The 20,286-nt window shown below is 37.7% G+C and overlaps 1 pseudogene; it reads right to left on the reverse strand.

Moving 5' to 3' along the window:
- Positions 1-99: 99 nt before the first annotated feature.
- LOC149040184 (uncharacterized) lies at positions 100-7,411 on the reverse strand (annotated as a pseudogene).
- Positions 7,412-20,286: the final 12,875 nt, after the last annotated feature.

The following is a 20,286-nucleotide window of genomic DNA, read 5'->3' on the forward strand; positions in this document are numbered from 1 at the left end:
ACTAAAAGCTAAATGGAAGAAAAACTCAAATTTGTTAAGAAACTAGCCGATAAATTAGAAGAGAATTCGAACTATCCGTACTTTTCGTCGTTTATATATTCAGAGTGCCTCTGAAAGTTCCTTTAAGGAGGGGCGTTTTGCTGGCTCTTCTCAGAGCAGTTCTGGCCACCTTCAACGATCTTGCTGTCGCTGTTGGGAGCAAATCCAATACTGCCAAAACTATTTTCCCTAAAGAAAATACGTCAGATTGGGCACTCTGCCTGCCACTCCTGTTGACAATTTCGGAGGCAATGTGTGGATACTGTTCTCAATACTTCTCCTGTTGATGGATGGACATGGACATCGCCGGCTTGGGATCTGACGAGAAACAAGCTTTCCCAAAATCGATGATCACAGGGTTCCATTCCTCTCCTCGTTGCTCCATTACCACGTTGTTGCTCTTCACGTCGTTGCTCTTCGCGTCGTTGCTCTTCACGTCGTTGCTCTTCACGTCGTTGCTCTTCACGTCGTTGCTCTTCACGTCGTTGCTCTTCACGTCGTTGCTCTTCACGTCGTTGCTCTTCACGTCGTTGCTCTTCACGTCGTTGCTCTTCACGTCGTTGCTCTTCACGTCGTTGCTCTTCATGTCGTTGTGAGGAATACCACACGAATGAATGTGGTTTAACGCCTCGATAATTTTTTTTTAAATTTCAAGCCAAGTAGGCTTTTCTAATTTTTCTTTCTTTATGGCTTTATGTAAAGTGTGGTCTTTGTTTTTGTTCCTGTGGAACTTGGTGACAAGTCGAATGGGCTCGCTCTTGGTTAGATGGATAGATAGATAGATAGATAGACGTTTATTAATAATACCTTAATAGCAGCTGGAAGCTGAATTACAAAGGTGTACAAATTATATAATAGAACTATACAATAAAATCAAACCTAAAAGGGAACTAATTTACATATGGGCCCATATACAATTGTAATAGATGTCAATTAAAATGTCTTGCGCTTGCTGGAATGAAAGTATCTCTGAACCGATTTGTTTTAAAGGAAACTCTAAATGGTCTGCGTCGTCGTAACTCCCTAAGTTGATCTCGGTTGTCGAAAGGCAGTAAGTGGTACAAACAATCCAAGGGATTGGAGACGATGTTGTTAAAGAATTTTTAAGCAAAGGTCTTCCCTCCGATCTCTTAGGGTTTTCAGCTCTGCCATCTGAAGCACTTCTCTATAATGATTATCATAACCGTATATAATTTTCAAGGCTCTCTTTTGGACCCGCTCTAAACTTAAGCTCAAATAATCGGGGAGACTATAATGGTAGACCTGACATCCATAAAGTAAGACGGATTGAATGCAAGCAACATAAAAATTCACTAATTCTGGTGATGGTACCTTAGCTCGCTTTAACTGAGTTAAAAAGTAAAGGCGTTTAGCGGCCTTTTTAATCATCTCAGTAACGTGAGTGTTCCACTTGAGGTTGTCTTGAAAATACACACCCAGTAATTTCACGACACTAACGGCGCTAACCTTAGAGCCATTAATTTCTATGAGATCGTAGGAAGGAGGGGAGCGCACGAAGGAAACTCTTAGCTCATTACATTTTTTCGGATGAAGTTGAAACGAGTTAAGTGTTGACCAGGTAGCTACTTCGTTTATCATAGACTGAGCATTGCTAGGACCACCCTTGCTTATGATTTCATACACTGTCGTGTCATCTACATATTTTATACAATCACTGGCTGATGGTACTTTCAAATCATTTATCATAACCAAGAATAGCCACGGTCCCAATTTTGTTCCCTGCGGTACTCCTGCTCGGACCGATCCCCACTCTGAGAGACAATCGTGTGCAAGTTTGACCCTTTGTTTCCTATCTTTAAGAAAGGCTATTATCCAATTAATGATGTAAGGGTTGATGTTGTAGGTCGAGAGTTTCGATAGCAAGAGGCTGTGATCTATCAGATCGAAGGCTTTTCTATAGTCCAACGCAAAGATCCGCACGGTGTTCCCCGTTCCGTCTGTTGCTTGCGCCCAATTGTGCATCAGGTTTATCAATGCATGCGCAGTGGAGGATCCTGGAATACACCCAAATTGATCGGGTTCCAGGCGTTTCAGAAGTGCTGGTTTCACATGTTCATGGACGACGTAGTGCTCGGCAATTTTGGACAACGTTGGTGTCAGTGAAATAGGTCTCAAATCTTTCGCCGCATCCTCAACTATCTTTGTTTTGGGAAGAGGGGTGATGTTTGCACATTTCCAAAAGTCCGGTAAAGTCCCTTGACTAATCGAGGAATTGATGATACAACAAAGAGGTTGAGCGAGCTCAGGAGCGAATTCACGCAAGACCCAGTTTGGGATATTATCTGGGCCCCCGGCTTTGGAGGAGCTGACCGTACTAAGGCATTTGAAGGTAGCTTCCAGTGAAATAATGGGAGTTTTAAAACCCTCAGTGCTCACAGTTTCGATATTATCTAAAAGTGGGTCAAACGAAGCTTGAGGTTCTAGCAGAGCTGTGTTGATTTCATTAGCCAAGATCTTAAGGTTGATTGAGGTAGCTGGTTTACTTGCTAGGAGCTGATTTGCGATACTTGTAGATGTTTTGTTCATTCCACATAACCGCCTACATTCGGACCACCACATTTTAGGATTGTTTTCGGTCAAAACGCTGACTTTAGTGTTGTAATAAGAGCGTTTGCAGAGCTTCCGTTCCCTGTTTACTTTGTTCCGGTAGTAGTGGAACAATGGTTTGTTGTCTTGGTAATATGCTCTTTGACGGTGTGCTCTAAGTGCCTTGAGTTTGGGTGAAATCCATGGTGCGTCGTTTCGGTGGAACTTAACTCGCTTTTTGGGAAGGATAGAATCTAACCCTATGTGAATGAGGTCACTGAAGTGAGCATACTGTTCTTGGACGCTATCTATAGTGTCGATTAATGACCAGTCGACCCCCGTCATATAACGACCAAAAGCCTGTTTGGACTCAGCGTTAACAGCACGTGTAGTAACCGTTCTGTTTGCAGGAATATTGGCCTTCTATCTAATTTTTGGAACCAAACCAACAGTACAATGATCGGATAGTCCGAAGGGCGGGAATGGAGAAGGTTTCTCGTAGTGTTCTGTAAGATTAGTTAGCACTTTGTCGAGTGTACGATCCCCTCTTGTTGGAAAATGGACGACTTGCGTGAGGCGGAACTGCTTAATAACTGGTGAAACATTCGCCCTGTTCCAGTCGCCAGCGAGGATTATACCTGCGCCAGGGATATCACTCTCTATCCTAGAGAGAGAATCCATCATGTAATCAAGGAGGGGCTCATCTTTGGCAGGCGGTGGAGGATGGTATACTGTACCAATGATAAGGCAGCTATAACCCCGGGGCAATCGGTTGGGCGTGATTTTGGCCCACAAAACCTCAGGGCCCTCGGGGTCAGGAAACTCATAGTCCCGTAGAATTGAGAATTTGATGGAATCTTTTACATATAGAGCCACACCCCCATGTAGCTTGTGGGTCCTATCTTTGCGTATGATGTTGTAGCCACTAATGTCAACTACGCTGTCGTCAATAGAATCTTTCAGCCATGTCTCCGTTATACAACAAAGATCAAACTCGTGGGTGTTCAAAAAAATACGAAGTTCGTCTATTTTTGGTGCCAAACTCATTACATTAGACACAGCTATTGACGGTACGAACTGCAAGGTGTTTTTCTTTGCGTCGATGTTTCTCTTAGGCTTGATAGTAGCCAGATTATTGAAATTGACGGCTCTTTCTTCTGTGTAACGGCTCGAGGAAACACGCGTAGTTACTCTCACGGGAATTGTTGAAGGTCTCGGTAAAGCGTGATTATTGAACCGTAAAGATTCATTCAAGATGGAAGAGTTATAGCAATTAACAGTTCTTGGTCTTATGTAACTACTGGAGATGGCGCGTGTGGTTGTTCTCACGGGAATTACTGAAAGCCCCGGTAAGGTGTGATTGTTCGACTGTGAATAATTATTCAAGGTTGAAAATTCATTCGTTTCTGAAGAATATTTGCTTCGGCCTGTATTTAATTTTGTTTTAGTAAGTCTTCCGGACCGTTTCCCTCGGTACTTAAAAATTCCATCCGCTCGAATGTTCTTAAATAAAACTGACCGTCTCTCCTGAAGGCTGTAATTTTTCCGGAGCGACACCAGTTCGCGCCGAGAGTACTGTAGGGTCGTTTGGCGAATTGGAGAATCAAGCTGCCGAATTAAATCTCGAGTGGCTCTCTGCCGGCTACCAATGGCCATAATAGATTGAGCAGGACCGGGGTTGGTCGAAATATCAACGTATACCGTGATGTCCAATGGAGGGTCGTGGCCAGGGATGACTAAGGAGACAAACCCGTGTTTAGTGTGCTTCTGCATTGGAACTCTTGATCGATGAAACCCATCTTTGACGATACAGGTGCATTTCTTCTTGAGTTGAACAGCAGTGTGCAGGGGTTCCCACCTTGATTTAAAAGTATCCTCGAAGGATAATAAATGGTTTAGAAATGCAGCACTTAAACAGGATAGAATAGTGATAGAAACTAGAGCTACTCTAAACGTGGCCGCCATGATTGGCGCCTAATTAACATCTAAAGAAATATATTAAGAGAAAAGAGAATTTTAGATACAAGTTTTGCTCCAAATGCGGAAAATTGCGAGTTACTAAGTCATCCTTAGTTTTATTTTTGCATTTGACTCGTCAAGACTACGCACGGTGAGGAAAGTCAATGCAGCCTCTTTAATTCTGACAGTCACTTTAAATTGTCGTTAACAGTCTTCTTTTTTATGATACCAAAGAGTAAAGGGACACCACGGTGATCTTTCAGGTGTTTGATCATGGTCGCTTCGTAAGTAAGTAATAACTTTATTTAACGAGGGTAAAGACATTGATTACTGGTCACCCAGTAGTTTTCATAATGGCCCTCCTACAATTAAAGTACTAAAATGTATCGATTGAATAATTGACTACCTATATAATCTACAAACTAAAATTACATTAAGAACTACTATTAACACAATATTGATTGATTTACTACTAACGAAACTAAAAAGTTTTATGAATCTTAAAATGATCAAGAAAAGAAGTCATACTACGGTAAAATTTAACTAAGTAATTTTTAAAATTAGTATGAGAGAGTGTCTTTGGTTCGGGTTCAAGAGCATTCCACAAACGGCAAGCGCTTGAGTGAAACGCTCTAAGGCCAGAGTTCCTTTTACAAACTGGTGTTGTAATATTGTTATTAGAAGCGGATCTCGTGTTATAATTATGGGTGTTACTTATATGTTCAATATATTTATTAAAATAAGCCGGGCAATGTCCTTGATTTATTTTATGAAGCAAATAAAGCTTCCTAATACGTATGATATCATCTATAGGCAGCCAATGTAATTTGTTAAAAAGCTTGACTGAGTTTTCGTGAGTATCAGCATCTAAAATAAGCCTAGCACATCGTTTCTGTAGTCGTAAAACTCTTTGGAGATTACCAACGGTACAGTTGCCCCAGACCGTACAACAATACTCTAGTATTGGCTTGATGAGGGCATTGTATAACATTTTCCTGCAAGCAAAGGTTAAATAAACCTTTGCTCTTTTAAAGAGACATATTCTAGAGTTTAACTTTTTAATCAAACAGTCAATGTGTAAGTTCCATTAAAGGTTTGAGTCAATGACAACTCCGAGCAGCTTTTCCCCTGCCGCTTCCTCTAATTTGATATTATCGATATAAATTTCCATTGTAGTCTCACTGCTTTGGGATAGCCTTTGAACAGAACCAATTAGCAGGTGTTTGGTCTTCTTTGTGTTTGGTATCATCCTGTTCAATTTAAACCAACTGTTAGCCTTGTCTAGACTATTATTAAGAGTGTTTTGAATATCTGTACAATTGGTTCCGCTCGACCAGATCGTTGTATCATCGGCATATATGTCGACTTCAGTGTTCTTTAACAGGAGGGGTAGATCATTCATATAGATAGAAAACAGCAGCGGACCTAAAATGGAACCTTGTGGTACCCCGACTTCAAGATTTAAAGGGCTAGACAACACACCGGAGACGGATACAACTTGTGTGCAGCCTGTTAAGTAAGATCTGAACCAGTCTAGTGTGTTTGTTGCAGTGTGGTATTTATCAAGTTTAGCAAGTAAAATGTCATGGTTGACTAGGTCAAAGGCCTTGCTTAGGTCTAAAAAGATAGTAGTTATCAAAGTTCTGTACCATTAGAGTTAAAGAAAAGTTATCGGGGGAATATGGATGTTGCTGCGAGCAATGAGTTTTAACCGCTCAACAAGCTTTGCAGGCGGCTAAGGAAAGAGCAAGGAGCAAGAAATCAAGCATAATTCCCACCTGGATGTCACCTTCACAAGGACGCTCTGCTACAGAGAAGGGATCTGAAAAGGCCAGCTTCTCCTAAAATGGGTTTAATGCAGAGGGAGATCTTGATGATAGTGGAGGAATAAGGTTGTAAAGGGCAGCTACTTCAGCTCTTGTTGTGGCCTTAGCCATTGCAGCTCTAAGTGTACATTGTTGTGGCATTTTAGGAACATCATCATCTCCAACAACAACAGAAGTGTCATTAACAAGCTTTAAGGATGTTTGGCTGCTCTTTATGTGTGTGGAGTCATCTTGTGCTTCAAGCATTTCAGCAAAGTTAAGCTCTGACGTGGATGGCTGGTAGATGCTAGATGAAGTTGAATCAAGAGTATCAAATTTAATTCGTTTTGGTGCTGGCTGTTGCGGATGAATATTGGCATGTGAATTAAGATGGATTCTGGGATGACAAAGATGCTTGGTAATAATAGACTGTGTTTTATTAAAATTACATTGCAGATAAAACTGAATTGCGTAACTTCACATTAATTAATTGTACAAAATGTTTCTGCAACACATATTTATGAAACTTGTTGCCGCTCTGTCAGTCTTACAACGAGTAAGATTGAAATTCCTCTGTTTCCTAAAATTGTAATTAGCCTGATAACTTTTTGGGATTAAAGAATGAATTTTGTTGTTTTTGTTTTCTAAAACTGATCGGAAAAGTGTCAATGTCAACTGTTCTTGGTGGGTTCTCAAGCTTGGGATGTTTGCTTGATCGAGGGCTTCTTTGTATGATGCTCCTGGGAAGATGCATGCGAGGGCTCTTTTCTGCACTCTCTCCAGATCGACTTGTAGATATTTCGGAAGTGCATGGTGGAACACTGGGCAGGCGTAGTCTAGGCAGAACCTGATGGTTGCGCAATAGATTGCTACAAGATTGATTGTAGGTACTTTAGCCCGCTTAAGTTGAATACCATTTGGTTTGCTGGATTATAACATTCATTTCTTCGCAAAGGGAACAACTCAAATGCTTGGTATTGAGGAGCATTATGTATCGTGGCTGGCAACAATGTTTTCCCATTTTGGGCATAAGTGGCTATGTCTCCACAGAGGACCAGCATGGCAGTATGAAATTTAACCAGAGGTATTAGGTGAAGAGGTGTCAGTGGAAGAGGAGACTGTTGAAGAAGAGTCTGTTGAAGTTGAAGAGGAGTTAGTTGAAGTGGTATTGATTTCTAATGGATAAGTTTGTAAATTTTTTATTTTGAACACACATGCCTTTTGTAATAATGGTTGGCAAAAGGCCTTCACAAGTCACAACCATTAGTAACAGTCCCTGCTGGCAGTTTCATGCCACAACAGCCTCTAGTTTCTTAAATTAAGTGTAACTAACACAAATGTCAAGCAAAATCTAGTTGTGGGGATCTTTTCTTTAGTGAGGGATGTATCAAATGATGGAAAGGAACAAAGTTCAAATTGTGTGTATGAAGGAAGAGAGGTTTGCATAATAGATCCAGCCCTACAGGTTACTCAGCCTGAGACCAAGGAAAGCATCAAGGATATCCTCCATAGGTTGCTCAACAACACGAGTCTCAAAATACCAGTGAGAATTTTTTTTTTTTTTTTTTTTTTACAAGTAAAAGGATATTTATTGTTACAATTAATTTTGATGATAAATTTTGGGAAACTGTTGTAGCAACAGTTTACAAATTTTACTGTCAGCAAGTAGTTCCTTCTTTCCCAATGGAAGCCTCACATAGTGGCAATTTTCACACAAAACAATTTTGTCACAAAACGGTTACCTTCAAGTCAAGAAGATAAAAAAATTTAGTAAATAAAAATTTTTGCTTCTACAGTGTGCTCGTTACTTTATGCTTCTTCAACATAAATTAGTTAAAGCAGCTGAAACAAAAACAATTCTATCCAATATTGGTTTTAACAAAAGAGGAATAACTCCTGAAAGAATTCTAGATTGCTTCAATTTCAAAATGTTTCTTTCGACATGAGTTCTTAAGAACGAGTCTCTGTGAGAATCAAACATCTTGGGAAATGAGAATTTTCAACCCCCCTTCAAACTGAGTGCCTACCTGCATGCAAAATTTGAAGGGGGGTTGAAAATTTTCATTTCCCAAGAAGAATTAACACTTTCTAAACACTGGCACGTGAAAGTTTTGGGATATGAGCAGAAGTGGAGTTTAATGTTTACATAGTGCTATTATCTCAGATAGAGAAACAATTTACGTATTAGACTAATCATAAACAGAGTGCACTTCGGAAAAAGGTAATGACCATCGTTGTGTAATCAGCTCACACTGGATAGGAAATTTTCTAACGGCCCGAGAAAATTTCCCCACAACCCGCGACAGTTGCTCACGACCGTGATGTGCTTTTTTTTTTTTTTTTTTTTAATTTTTTTTTTTAATAGTATCTCTTTTTTGTGCCGTACTCTCCAAAGGGAGATCTTAGTCTACTTACAATAAAGTTCAATAATACAATATGAATAACATAAAACGATAACTTTACCATATCCGAATACAATACGTTGATTGAAAAGCTATTACTGCTAAATTACATTTGTGCATTGAGACTTTGATACATTAAATGAGGAACTATAACAAAAGTGAAAAAAGAAAAAGAACGTAAGGAGTATTGTTTGAAGTGTTTTGGTGAGAGTTTCACTGTTGGCAGGTGTAGCACTCAGTTTTTTATTTATTTACTTTTTTATTATTTAAATTTTGTTTTTATTTTATTTTGTATTTTTTTTTAAAGAGAGTTGAGATATTTTAACCGCATTTGAATGAGAATGAACATTAGGCAGAGGCATATATGGAATGATGTTGATCAGGCATGACGAAATTAGCCCTGGGGTGCAGATGTATTATATTCATTGACAGTAAACAATGGGGAGCGAGGAGAGAGTGCTTCACAGGTATGCATTTTTGTGCCCTTAAATTAGTAGTTATGAGACCTACATTAGGGATAATTCCTAAACACTTCTAGGTTAATTTATGATGATATTTGATGAATGTGTCAAGGGGATTTTTCCAAAATCAGATTTAGCACATCAATCATAGGGTAGGGATATGAGAGGTTAAATGTTTCCTTCGCACAGCACTTTTTAACCAGTTTGATTTTTATCGTTTTATGATATAAATGGACTTAACCTTATACCAGTAAACCTTTTCACACCATAACTTAACGAGCTCCATGGACAACGTGATGACAATATCCCAACATGTTTTGTGTTTCCTTTACAGAAATTCTTGACTATGTTGAAAGAGCTCTTTTCTCTATGGGTAAACCAACTGGTTCTTTGGCGGTATTAAATCAAAGGGATTGCTGCTTGGCTGCTGAGCTAAAGGTTATGTCATTTTTGCAAAGTAGATCCTCACCACCATTTCTTCACCTGACTGTTTTTCAATATTTAAGTCATGGAAAGCTATCATCAGTTAATCATGAAAGCACCCTAAAAGGAGCAGCATAGAAGGTAAATAAATAAGCAAGTGATTTTACTATTATTTTTAGAGGGGGCACCAAATATTAAATATTTTATCAGCCATGACTCATTTAATAAATTCTTTGGATACTTTCCAAAATGAAATGCATGAAAAAGTCATAACTTATGGCTAATTATGCTAGAGTGGGGTCATTTGAGTAATAAGACAAATTTTGTCTTAGCTAGTTATTACTTTTGAAGAAGGTTACTGATTCAAGGTTTTGGATGTTTTCGTGCAGTCAGGGAGCCATGAATTTCAGGTAAACCCTGTGAAATTCACAAAAACATGCAAAATACCACAAACTGTGCTAGAAATCTTGCCAAATACATGTTGCCACAACATATTTGAAACTTCCAATATATCTAAACTTACCTTGACTGTTGGGGGCTGTTTACTTGCCTTAAAATTGCAAATTGGGCAAGTAAACAAAATGGGCAATGGTCACAATGTTAAAAGCTTTGCCATTGGTGCATTTCTTAAGTGCATTGTTGTTAAAATAGCAAATCGTCTCATATTGTACAACTTGCTATCATTTCTAAGAAAAACGAAAATCGAATGTACCATATTTCCCTGCAAAAATGTACATAAGCAGGTTAATGTGAATTTATTTTTATTTTCACAGTTTGTAAATTTACATTAATTAACCAAACAGGAACTTGCTGTGTAATTGCTCAGGTGTACATACACTTAAGTGCTCTCTAAAATCAACTAACTCTGTTATACATGTCAGTATGAGTAACCTTTTAACATGTTCACATATTTATAACAGTGACTGTAGACTGTCTTTTGGATAATGCAGTTGGACAAGAAGTTCCTTTAAATAGCTCCATTCTTGCCTTGTCTCTTCACCATCAATTATTGGCTCATGGATCACGTTCTCCCCGTCCTTCTCTTGTCCATAAAATTTAATCAGCTTTTCTAACTGCTCATTGCCATGTGCAGCTATGTCTGGTACAAATCTGATGCCACACATCCCAAGAATAACTAGGCAGTTCACAATGTCATTGGCATCGAAGAAAATCGCAGCTCCAGGTTAGACAGGGTATTTTCCAAAAACAACTGGGTAATGTGACAATATTCGACGCTTACAGCTTCTATGTAGGTGACAGGTTTGGAATATTGTTCAAGGAGCGAAGCGTGAGACAATAGTGTCTGTAAAAGCAATTTATAAGGTGCTGATAAACAATTTTTATTTGAAAATGTGAAATGCTAGCCGACAAAAAATTAAATGCATTTATTTTGAAGAATACAGCTCCACAAATACTTCTGATCGTGGGAGACATGACCCGGCCATCAAATTTTAAGGGAGGCGTCGTTGCTCAAGGGGGAGAATGTTGCAAGTTTGTGCTCTGACTCAAACACTGGTGCCCTGCCAAGAAGCTTACAATTATTGCATAACACCTTACAGATCAAGATCAAGACCAGATAGTGAGACTTCAACACCACCAAAGAAGGACAACAGCAAAAGTTTGGGGAACTTTTGCAGGAGAAACAGGTAGCTGTGTCACAAACACAGTGCATGGTTATGAAACCACTGAGTTGTTGATCTATCCTCTTGGATCTGTAGCAACTCTGAGAATGCCCAGCTGAAAAAGGCCAAAAATTTGATCAAGAGGTAATTTACATAAAATTGTACCCAACAACATCAACAGGGAAAGTTGAGTCAAAATCCCAGAGGTCTGGATTTCGAAAATCACGAAACACAGCAGCAATACAGCTGTGCGACAGCAGACCACTGTGACTGTGAAATTCCATCCAGTCGCAGCTGAGCACAACAGTTTATTGGTAACTTGTACTCAATTGAAATCATCCCCTGCTAAAGAGTAGCAGTATGCAGCCAAAATGTCAATCCACATCTGGAGAGACATAGTAATTTATAATAATAACAATTTCATACCTATATGGTGCAATATACATATGGATATGATCTTATGCACTTTAAAACATACATACATTCATTTATTAAACACATCCCCATCTGGGGCTTTTTTTGGATTACAAGTCCAAGTCCGTGAATGGCCTTGAATATCACTAGCAATATCTTGAACTTTATCCTGAATCGCACTGGCAGCCAATGTAGCTCTTGTGATACTGGCGTGATGTGACAATAATGGGAAGAGCTGCTAAAAAGCCCTAATTGTCCTTTAGTGTTTTCACAAGCAAATCATAGTTGTCTTTGCTTGCCATTATCCTTTTTACCCTTTCCTTGACTTTTTATGACAACTTCCCTTGAGAAAAATGAACTTCCTAGTGCAAGAAGAGCTGTTGAATCTTCTTTTCCCCCGATGAAGCCAGGTCACATGAGTATCCTAAACTCTTCATTGTGGTGACTGCTTTGCGTACAAAAAAGTTTTTGTATGCAAAGCAGTCACCTGCATTTTTTGGCTGGGTCTCCCTCAACAACAATCATTTGCTCAAGCACAGTCTCCACGAGAGCTCCAGCAACAAACACCTCATTTCGGAATTGTTTAAGTTCTGTTAAGGCTGCCTTATAGAGATGGTCATGAATGAGCATCCCTTCCATAGTTTCCTTTGCACTTCCTGCTAAGGCCCTCTGGACAGTAGTCCTTGTTTGCATATTAATTAGAGGTTGGTCATGTACCAAATATTTAAACAGTGATTTGAGTTAGGGCCACTTAAGTGGATTTCCCAAAAACCAGGGTAACTCCAAATATGATACTGACTTTACAAGCGCAGCTGTTGACTCTTCATTTTCTTCCAGCTTTGTTTTGATCTGCCTGGCTGAGAGTTCCCTATCCATGAGGTAATAAGTGCTCCTCCACATTACAATAAGCTAAATCGTTCTGAGAAGTGTGAGTGTACAATGTGGACAATTTAATTGGGGTGGCAGCTTAAAATTTTGCTGAGGTAAAGGGTCATCTGGATTCTTGCAAATGCCTTTATTTTCTGATACTCTAGGGTTGACATCGTAATAGGTAATTTAAACTTCAGCATTTTCAAATTTCCCCAGTGGATCTCTGGATTTCTTCCATCCTCATTAGACATCTCAAGCTGTGCTACCAATCCCAATTTTTAATCTTCATTTTTTAGTTCTCTTATAGGCTTATAGGCTCCTCTTCCTGCAGCCTAGAACTTCTCTCTTTCCTTTTTTGACTTCCAACTCCAACATGCAAGGGCATTTCTCATTTTCACCCATGTGCAGGCGTGAACTGTTAAAGCTTGCTGACTCAAATTCTAGCAAGAGTGCATAATCACGACAGGTCTCTCAAAAAAGTTTCTCATCTCTTTTGTTGATCATGATTTCAATGTTTTTAAGCCACACATTTGCCATCTCAATGGCCTTTTCAGTTAGCTTCAAATGCCTCTATAGTCCTTTAAGTTCCAGAAATGACTTCTATTCTGCGCTGGCTTGTTCAAGGTCTTTGAGCATTGCCTCAATTTTTTCCATTAAGCTCAAGCAGTTTTCACCACTTCCATGCCATTTCTAAAGATATAAGTTGATGTTAATGTGCTCTCTGACCATTTCCTTTCGGCTTAACAGCTAGCTCTTAGCCACTCTTCTTAAGGATTACTTACTGTTTGAATGGGTAGGTCTAATGGGGATGTGTAATTTGTCCTCTTTAATGTACCATATGTGTTTCACATGGTCTGACTTGTATTCCTTGGTTGACATCTCAAACACTTCTTACAACACCAAATTCATATCATTAACATTTATTAGAAGGTATCAGACAACCTTGCTCTGCTACCAGTTGTTATAGATGTTATCAGAAGTAAATTTTATTCAATGAATGATATAGTAAACATTATTAACAACAATGTGATGATAATTTGAGATTATGCAAAAGTATCTCAAATTAGTTCTAAACAGAACATTAATTTTCCTTGAAACTCACTACTACGAATTTCATACCACATGAATTGCGATCAAACAGTATTATACCGTTTGGAAAAAAGCATTATTATACCATGAAAATATATGTTTATCTAATATTTATCTAAATTCGTGGGCAATGAGTAGTCAGTGAAATCCTTACAAAGGTATGCCAAAGCCCAGGAATTTCATGAGATGATAAATTCTAGGGTCTTGAAAATTGGTCAGTGGTTAATCCAACACTGATTTAATAGATCATTTTCATGACCCATGGCAATGACTTGTTATAAATGTGTCTGCTTGTGTGTACAGCATCTAATTATTGCCACATGTGAATTTTCATCAACTTCTCATCCTACATGTCTTGTGTTTAACTTAGTAAGGAACAGGAAAGGTAAAATAATGCCCTATCTTTTAGACAATTACTATTAAGACTAAAGCTTTGAAACTGTTTTTTTTTGTAAGAAGTGTATGGTTGCAGATAGCCAGAATCAAAATGAATTAGTATTTCAGAAACAAAAGTTGAATTTATCTAGAATATTTTGGTAATTGTAACAATAAACATTTGTATAGCTTTTAAAACTATGCACCAATTATTCAAAAGTGCTTTACATTATGTCAAGTATTATAAACTGGCACTAAACACTTTCCAAAAAAGAAATGTTGAGATATTTCTTCAAAGTAGCTAGGCTGCTACAGGCTCTGATTGGTAATGGCACTCACCCCCCCCCCCCAAAAAAAAATACATGCATAAAGAAAAGTCAAATTATAGAAAACACATTGTTTGTACTACTCTATTTCAGGTTACTTTTTTTGTCACTTTTGTTAGAAACAATAATGTTTCTAGTAATTGACATCAGGGAGGTTGGATTAACAATCTGCAGTATGTAGACACAGCAGTTACAAAGATGTATCAATATGTATATTGGAGCTTCTCATCCCAGAATATTCGTAGTCAACTCATGCTACAGAAAATGGAGTCATACACTGGCCTATCGTAAACAGATTTACTGGTTACCTGTACCACTGTAATGTTTGTTTCAATCTTTATTTATACACAAAATCATATCATTTACATGGTCTTCCTAGGAATCGTGTTTAAATTATAATAAAATACTTTAAGAACTATTGACTATAATGTTAAACATACAAAAACAAAAACAGAAACTTATATCATGAGTAACAAGGAACTATTTACTATAATGTTACAAATACAAAAACTTATATCATGAAAAATAAGAGTTTCAATGGTGTATCAGAGAAATCTTTCTCATGAAACGAAGTTTTAAAAACATTCAAACTAGGCAGTTTTTTTAATCTCAGAAGGAATCCTATTCCACAGAACAGATCCTCTGTAGTGTAGGCTCCCTTTTGCAGACTCAGTTCTGGGTCTGGGGACATAATAATTTAGCTCAGAATTTCTAAGATTGTGTGAGTGTACATTTGAGGTGTTGGTAAAGATCCGCCTCAGATACAATGGGGAAAGATTATTATGTATTTTATACATTGTCACAGCCAACTGTTTAAGTCTTACATGTTCTAGCCTTTCCAAGCCAAGCTCACCCAACAAAACACTTGAGCGAATGTCATAGTTAGAAAAGGTGAGAATTCTAGAAGCCCTATTCTGCAGCTTTTGAAGATTGTCTGCTAGTCCCTTATTGATATTACCCCATACGGCACTACAGTAATTAAAATATGGCATCACCAGTGCACTATACATATTCACTCTAGTATCAAGTGGTATAAAATTACTTACACACCTTAAGATAGCAATACCAGCAGATATTTTCTTTGAAATAGTATGAATGCGTGGGTGCCAGCTTAAAGATTCATCAATTTGAACTCCAAGGGTTTTATGTTCAATTACCTCTTTCTAAGGCAGTGTTATTGACTTTGACTGTGAAGTCACTATTTATTTGGGATAACTTAAATTGGCTCCTTATAAGCATGTATTTAGTCTTTTTCACATTTAAAGTTAATTTGTGTGCTGACAGCCATGACTGGATTAAATTCATATCATAATTCATTTTATATTCAAGGACCCATGGGTCTTCTGCAGATGTGGTAAGGGTAGTATCATCTGCATACAATCTGGGTTTTGAAAACAAATCACATGAAGGGAGATCATTAATATAAATAGTGAATAATAAAAATAATAGTAATATACATGTGTTGGGAACCACATGGCATAGTCCTCAGTTGCAACTGTTGAAGGTGGTGAAACATTACAAGCATGACAGTTCGTATGTGAAGTCTAATTCTTCTTCTTAAATACATTAGGAGCTGTCCATTGGAATTCCCTTGAGGTATAGGGTTGTTCACAAAGTTGCTCCATTATTCCAAACTTCTTCTTTCCTGATTTGCAGCCGGCAAATAAACAATTCTTGCTCTTCATTTTTATGATGGGTTGAACACGTACAGGCATCCATGGGAGAGTTCTGCTTGGCTTCAGTGCTGTGTTGTGAAAACATTGCAGCTACAATTTGAATGCCTGCATGGAAAGCAGTTAAACCTCTTCATAGTGTGGTTCCAACTGAACTCCTTGAGGTCTCCATTATTGAATGGATTGATAAATGTATTTAGTATAATTATTAATGACAAAAAACAAGTCCAACAAAAGTGTAACATTTTAGCAAATCTGATTTTATGAATGCAATTTTGGGTTGGTAATGTTTGCAGTTTAAGTTGGTAATGTTTACAATTTATTCTATATGCTAATTTATTAGAAAAATTCATCCCAGCTGGCCAGCTGGATTGATTGGGAGCCTGCAGAGAACAATTTAATTATACAAAATATATCTAGCAAAGTAAAGTGCAACAAGTTCAGTGGCAAGCTTGAATTGAATGGGAGCTTGTTAAAATAGTGTAAGTATGACGAAATACATATAGAAATTTGAAATGTAAAATGAGCCCTGAAAAAAATTTAAAAGATAAACATACACTGTATATTACATTACAGTGCATTTTAAATTACTTGCATTTTAAAATATTAAAAAAAAAAATGAGAATGAAAACATTACAACAGAACAAAGCGCATTAGCTGGAATCCACCATACAGCACCTATGGAAACCAAACAAGGATAGAAAAGGCTATTCCATTGTTCTCACATACAGCCTTAAGTGAAGAGGAAAATTTAGCTGGGTCTTGGATGGATCTTTGTAATGTTAAACAAAATGAACTTGTGGATGGGAAGGATAGGTTCTGTATTGTTGGACTTTATCTTGATGACACTGAGCCAAAATTGGGTACAGGTGTTGAACTAGTGGCAAAGACTAGGAGGGACTCCAACTCATTGTTAATTACTTTGAAAATGTAGTTTCTTGATTTGTTTGTTAATCTTTTCTAAAAAGAAAAAAAACTCAATGAGGGATGTATCTCTGAGAGAACTTGAGCAAATATTCTTTGACAATGATTTCCTCTGGTTCCAAATTTGGTGGGAACTGTAGAAAGCCCCTGATGTTATCCATAGTCACTTCACTGTCTCCTACAATAAACAGTTCTTTAGTGGCATGGTAAATCTCCAAGACCAATAAAGAGATACAAGCTATTGTATCGTGGACAGTAAGGTTCCTTATCACTCTCATCTTGTATCACTCTAAGAAAAAAAGCTACTGATCACAAGTAAAGAAACAATTAATTGAGTATGTGTCTTTATTCTTTGTAGTAGGTTGATCTTGAGGGTTTGGTTGCTAAATGTGTTCATTTATCTTTTGAGAACAGTAATTAAAACTGAAGGAAACAATCCTCACAATTCTTGCAGTCAATTTTATGGGAAGTCCATAATCTGCAAGGACACTATTTATTCCATTCCTAATGTGAGGCAGTTCACCATACTGACAACTCTGTCAAGAAAAGTCAAGCATGGGTCAGGATGATGTATTTCTTATGACAGGCTGAGCTTGTGGTGGTGGTTTATATGGCCTTCCTTATTCTAAGAAACCTGGTGTTTGTTAGCTTTCTGCTTTCTCTTTTCTGTTGTGATCAAACTGAATTGTGAATAGCTACATCAACCAACTACATGTCTGTAGACTACTATGTAACAGACTGCATTATGGGGCAATTAGAGTTCCACAGATACTTTAGTTAGGGTGCATTCATGATGTTGAAGGTATTGTGACTGAGGCAGGTTCTGATGTTGTTATTTGAACAACGAGACAGACTTAAAGCCACAAATAAATTTATTTATACAGGAAAGTACAAAAAAAGAAAAGGGTGATTGTAAGCTAAGAGTAATAAATAACAAATAGCAAACCACTGACAAATAATTTACAATAAAATAATTAAAATAATGGAAATAAAACAAACTGGTAAAACTACAATAGATTGTCATGGAAATGCACTAATTTAACAAACAAGACAATTTCAAAGTATTGCACGACAGAACAGTGATCATTGTGACACTTAACAACTACTTATCCTCTTATCCAAACAGTGAGCTATTCTTAGAATTAAACATGAAATAACTGAACACAAATAAATACTGATAAAACAATACCTCAAAACAACATAATATTAAATAAAACTAATCTCAATACCATTTTCATACATTCCCTTTCACTTAAAACTAGGAAAACTGGCAACATATTCTGTGAAAGGACAACATCTCTCATTACTGATGAACTAGACAATGAAAACTACAATGAAATATCCAGTGTCACCAATGAACTCAGTCTACTACGGTATTGCACAACATTTCTAGTGACTGAAAGGTACAGATTAATACAATGTTCTGAAAGCTGACCACATTCTAGACAAATTTTGAACATGAATCAACTAAGGATTTAAGCAAAGACTAGACAATTGTATTGAGATAAGTACATATGAACTGTATCATTCTTGAACTTAAACTCTAAGACATAATAACAACATCAAATGTGACGTACCAAATCCTCAGTCAAATAGGTCACCAACTTGCGGTTACAATGGAGTTAATTTTTTCTTTTTATCAGAAATTTATAAATCAGAATTTACTTTTTAATAATTGACTCTGTGTAACTGGTTTTAAAGAAATTTCATGGTTGTTTCTCTAGAGATTTACTTTGAATAAATTTTGTAACTAAGAAGGCGAACCTTAAGTGAAAGTGACAAACTCTCAATACTTTGAATGGCCTCTGCTTCTCATCTCTTTCCTCGTAGCTACTGTAAAATTTTGATGGTCACAGTGTTGGTCATAGTGATACTGTATGGTTGCTGTATTGTTTTGATGCTCTTAGGGCTTTTTTAATCTTTCAAAAGGTGTTGGTAAGGAATGGTGAACAAAAAAAAGTAAAATTCAATTTTGATAGTTATTGCCTGTAATTTTAGTTATGACCTTTCCTTTCCTATTAATGCCTCATGTAATTGGAAAGTTGAGACAGTTGCAGAGAACCCTAATAGTACAAACTAGTTGCCTTGTACACTTGCTGTGAAAGTGGAGCCTTTGGTATTGCCTCTTGCCACAAAACTGGTCATCCAACATAGCCCACCCATTACAAATTTTTGATGAAAGCTGCTATTGTACTTCTGTGCAAGCTTGTTCTGCAGGCAGTGTAGTGAGATCCTGGGTGGATTTATTTTCTTTAGATGACTAGCCAGTTATCAGTGTTGCACCATCAGAAATAAGACAGCTGCAATCTTGAACCTTTACACCTAGCTTGTTTTTTTTTTAGTTGTCAGCAGTGTTAAGATGGTTTTTGCACTGGCTATGTGTAGTTTCTCAGACAATTTTCAATCCACAAGGAATGTGTTTCAATGGTCTCTATTTTGTTTTGTGGAAAGATACATCTGTGACCTTAGCAGTTAGGAGACCAAAGCAATTTGCACTCTATACCATCCCCAACAAGTTGTCATCAAGAGAGGTGCTCAGTACCAAAAATATTTCCTCAAGGGAATGCTGTACTAAGGACTGGAAATTCTTCATTTCATGAAGATTGGACAATATTGGCAGATCAGCCAATGGTGAGAAATTTGCATTTCAAACTTTCTCTTTAACAAGCCAGTATGCTGTGTTAGGTGCCTTAAACATGAGGTCATCTCTGTTGAGTTTCTTTTCTTGCCCTTTTTTTTTAAATGAAATATAGAGACTTGATCCTGTATTTCAGACTCGATGGGATCTTTGTGATGCTGGATGTGGCTGCCTCTGAATGTTACACTAGCTAGGTCCGAAGGAGTTTCAACTAAAAAAATACTACTGTGGTCATTCACAAGATCAACACTTTAATCTTCAGATAACAACTTAAGTTCTCCTTTACAAATGCAAATGACTAGAGGTTTGGATTGATGGAAAACTACGACTCACACCTGTGAGGAGGCGAAAACATGGATGCCCTCGTGGTTGAGTGGTCACCTGGCAATTTGGTGACAACTGCTGACCTTACTAATCGCTTACTATAGTACAGCTGTAGTAACATGGCTCCTCAACTGCCTCCGTGCAGTTCCAAAGAACAGTGAAGATACACAGTTCTTAAGAACTCTGACTTCAAGACACTATTGGTACTTTACTCTGAAAATGGCTTCTTGAAAATCCATGAAAACTGTACTGGAACCGTTATTGAATGATTAACAATTAACTAAAACTTAAGTGTTCAAAAGCATGTTCAATAGTCCTAGCAGTCTTCAAGCATTCTTTCTTGGCTCCTCGATGGGGACATCCCCGGTCTCTTGGTGGAAATCATCCTTCTCTAC

The sequence above is a fragment of the Pocillopora damicornis genome, chromosome 9 (assembly GCF_964200805.1).
Source record: "Pocillopora damicornis chromosome 9, jaPocDami1.2, whole genome shotgun sequence".
Taxonomy (NCBI): domain Eukaryota; kingdom Metazoa; phylum Cnidaria; class Anthozoa; order Scleractinia; family Pocilloporidae; genus Pocillopora; species Pocillopora damicornis.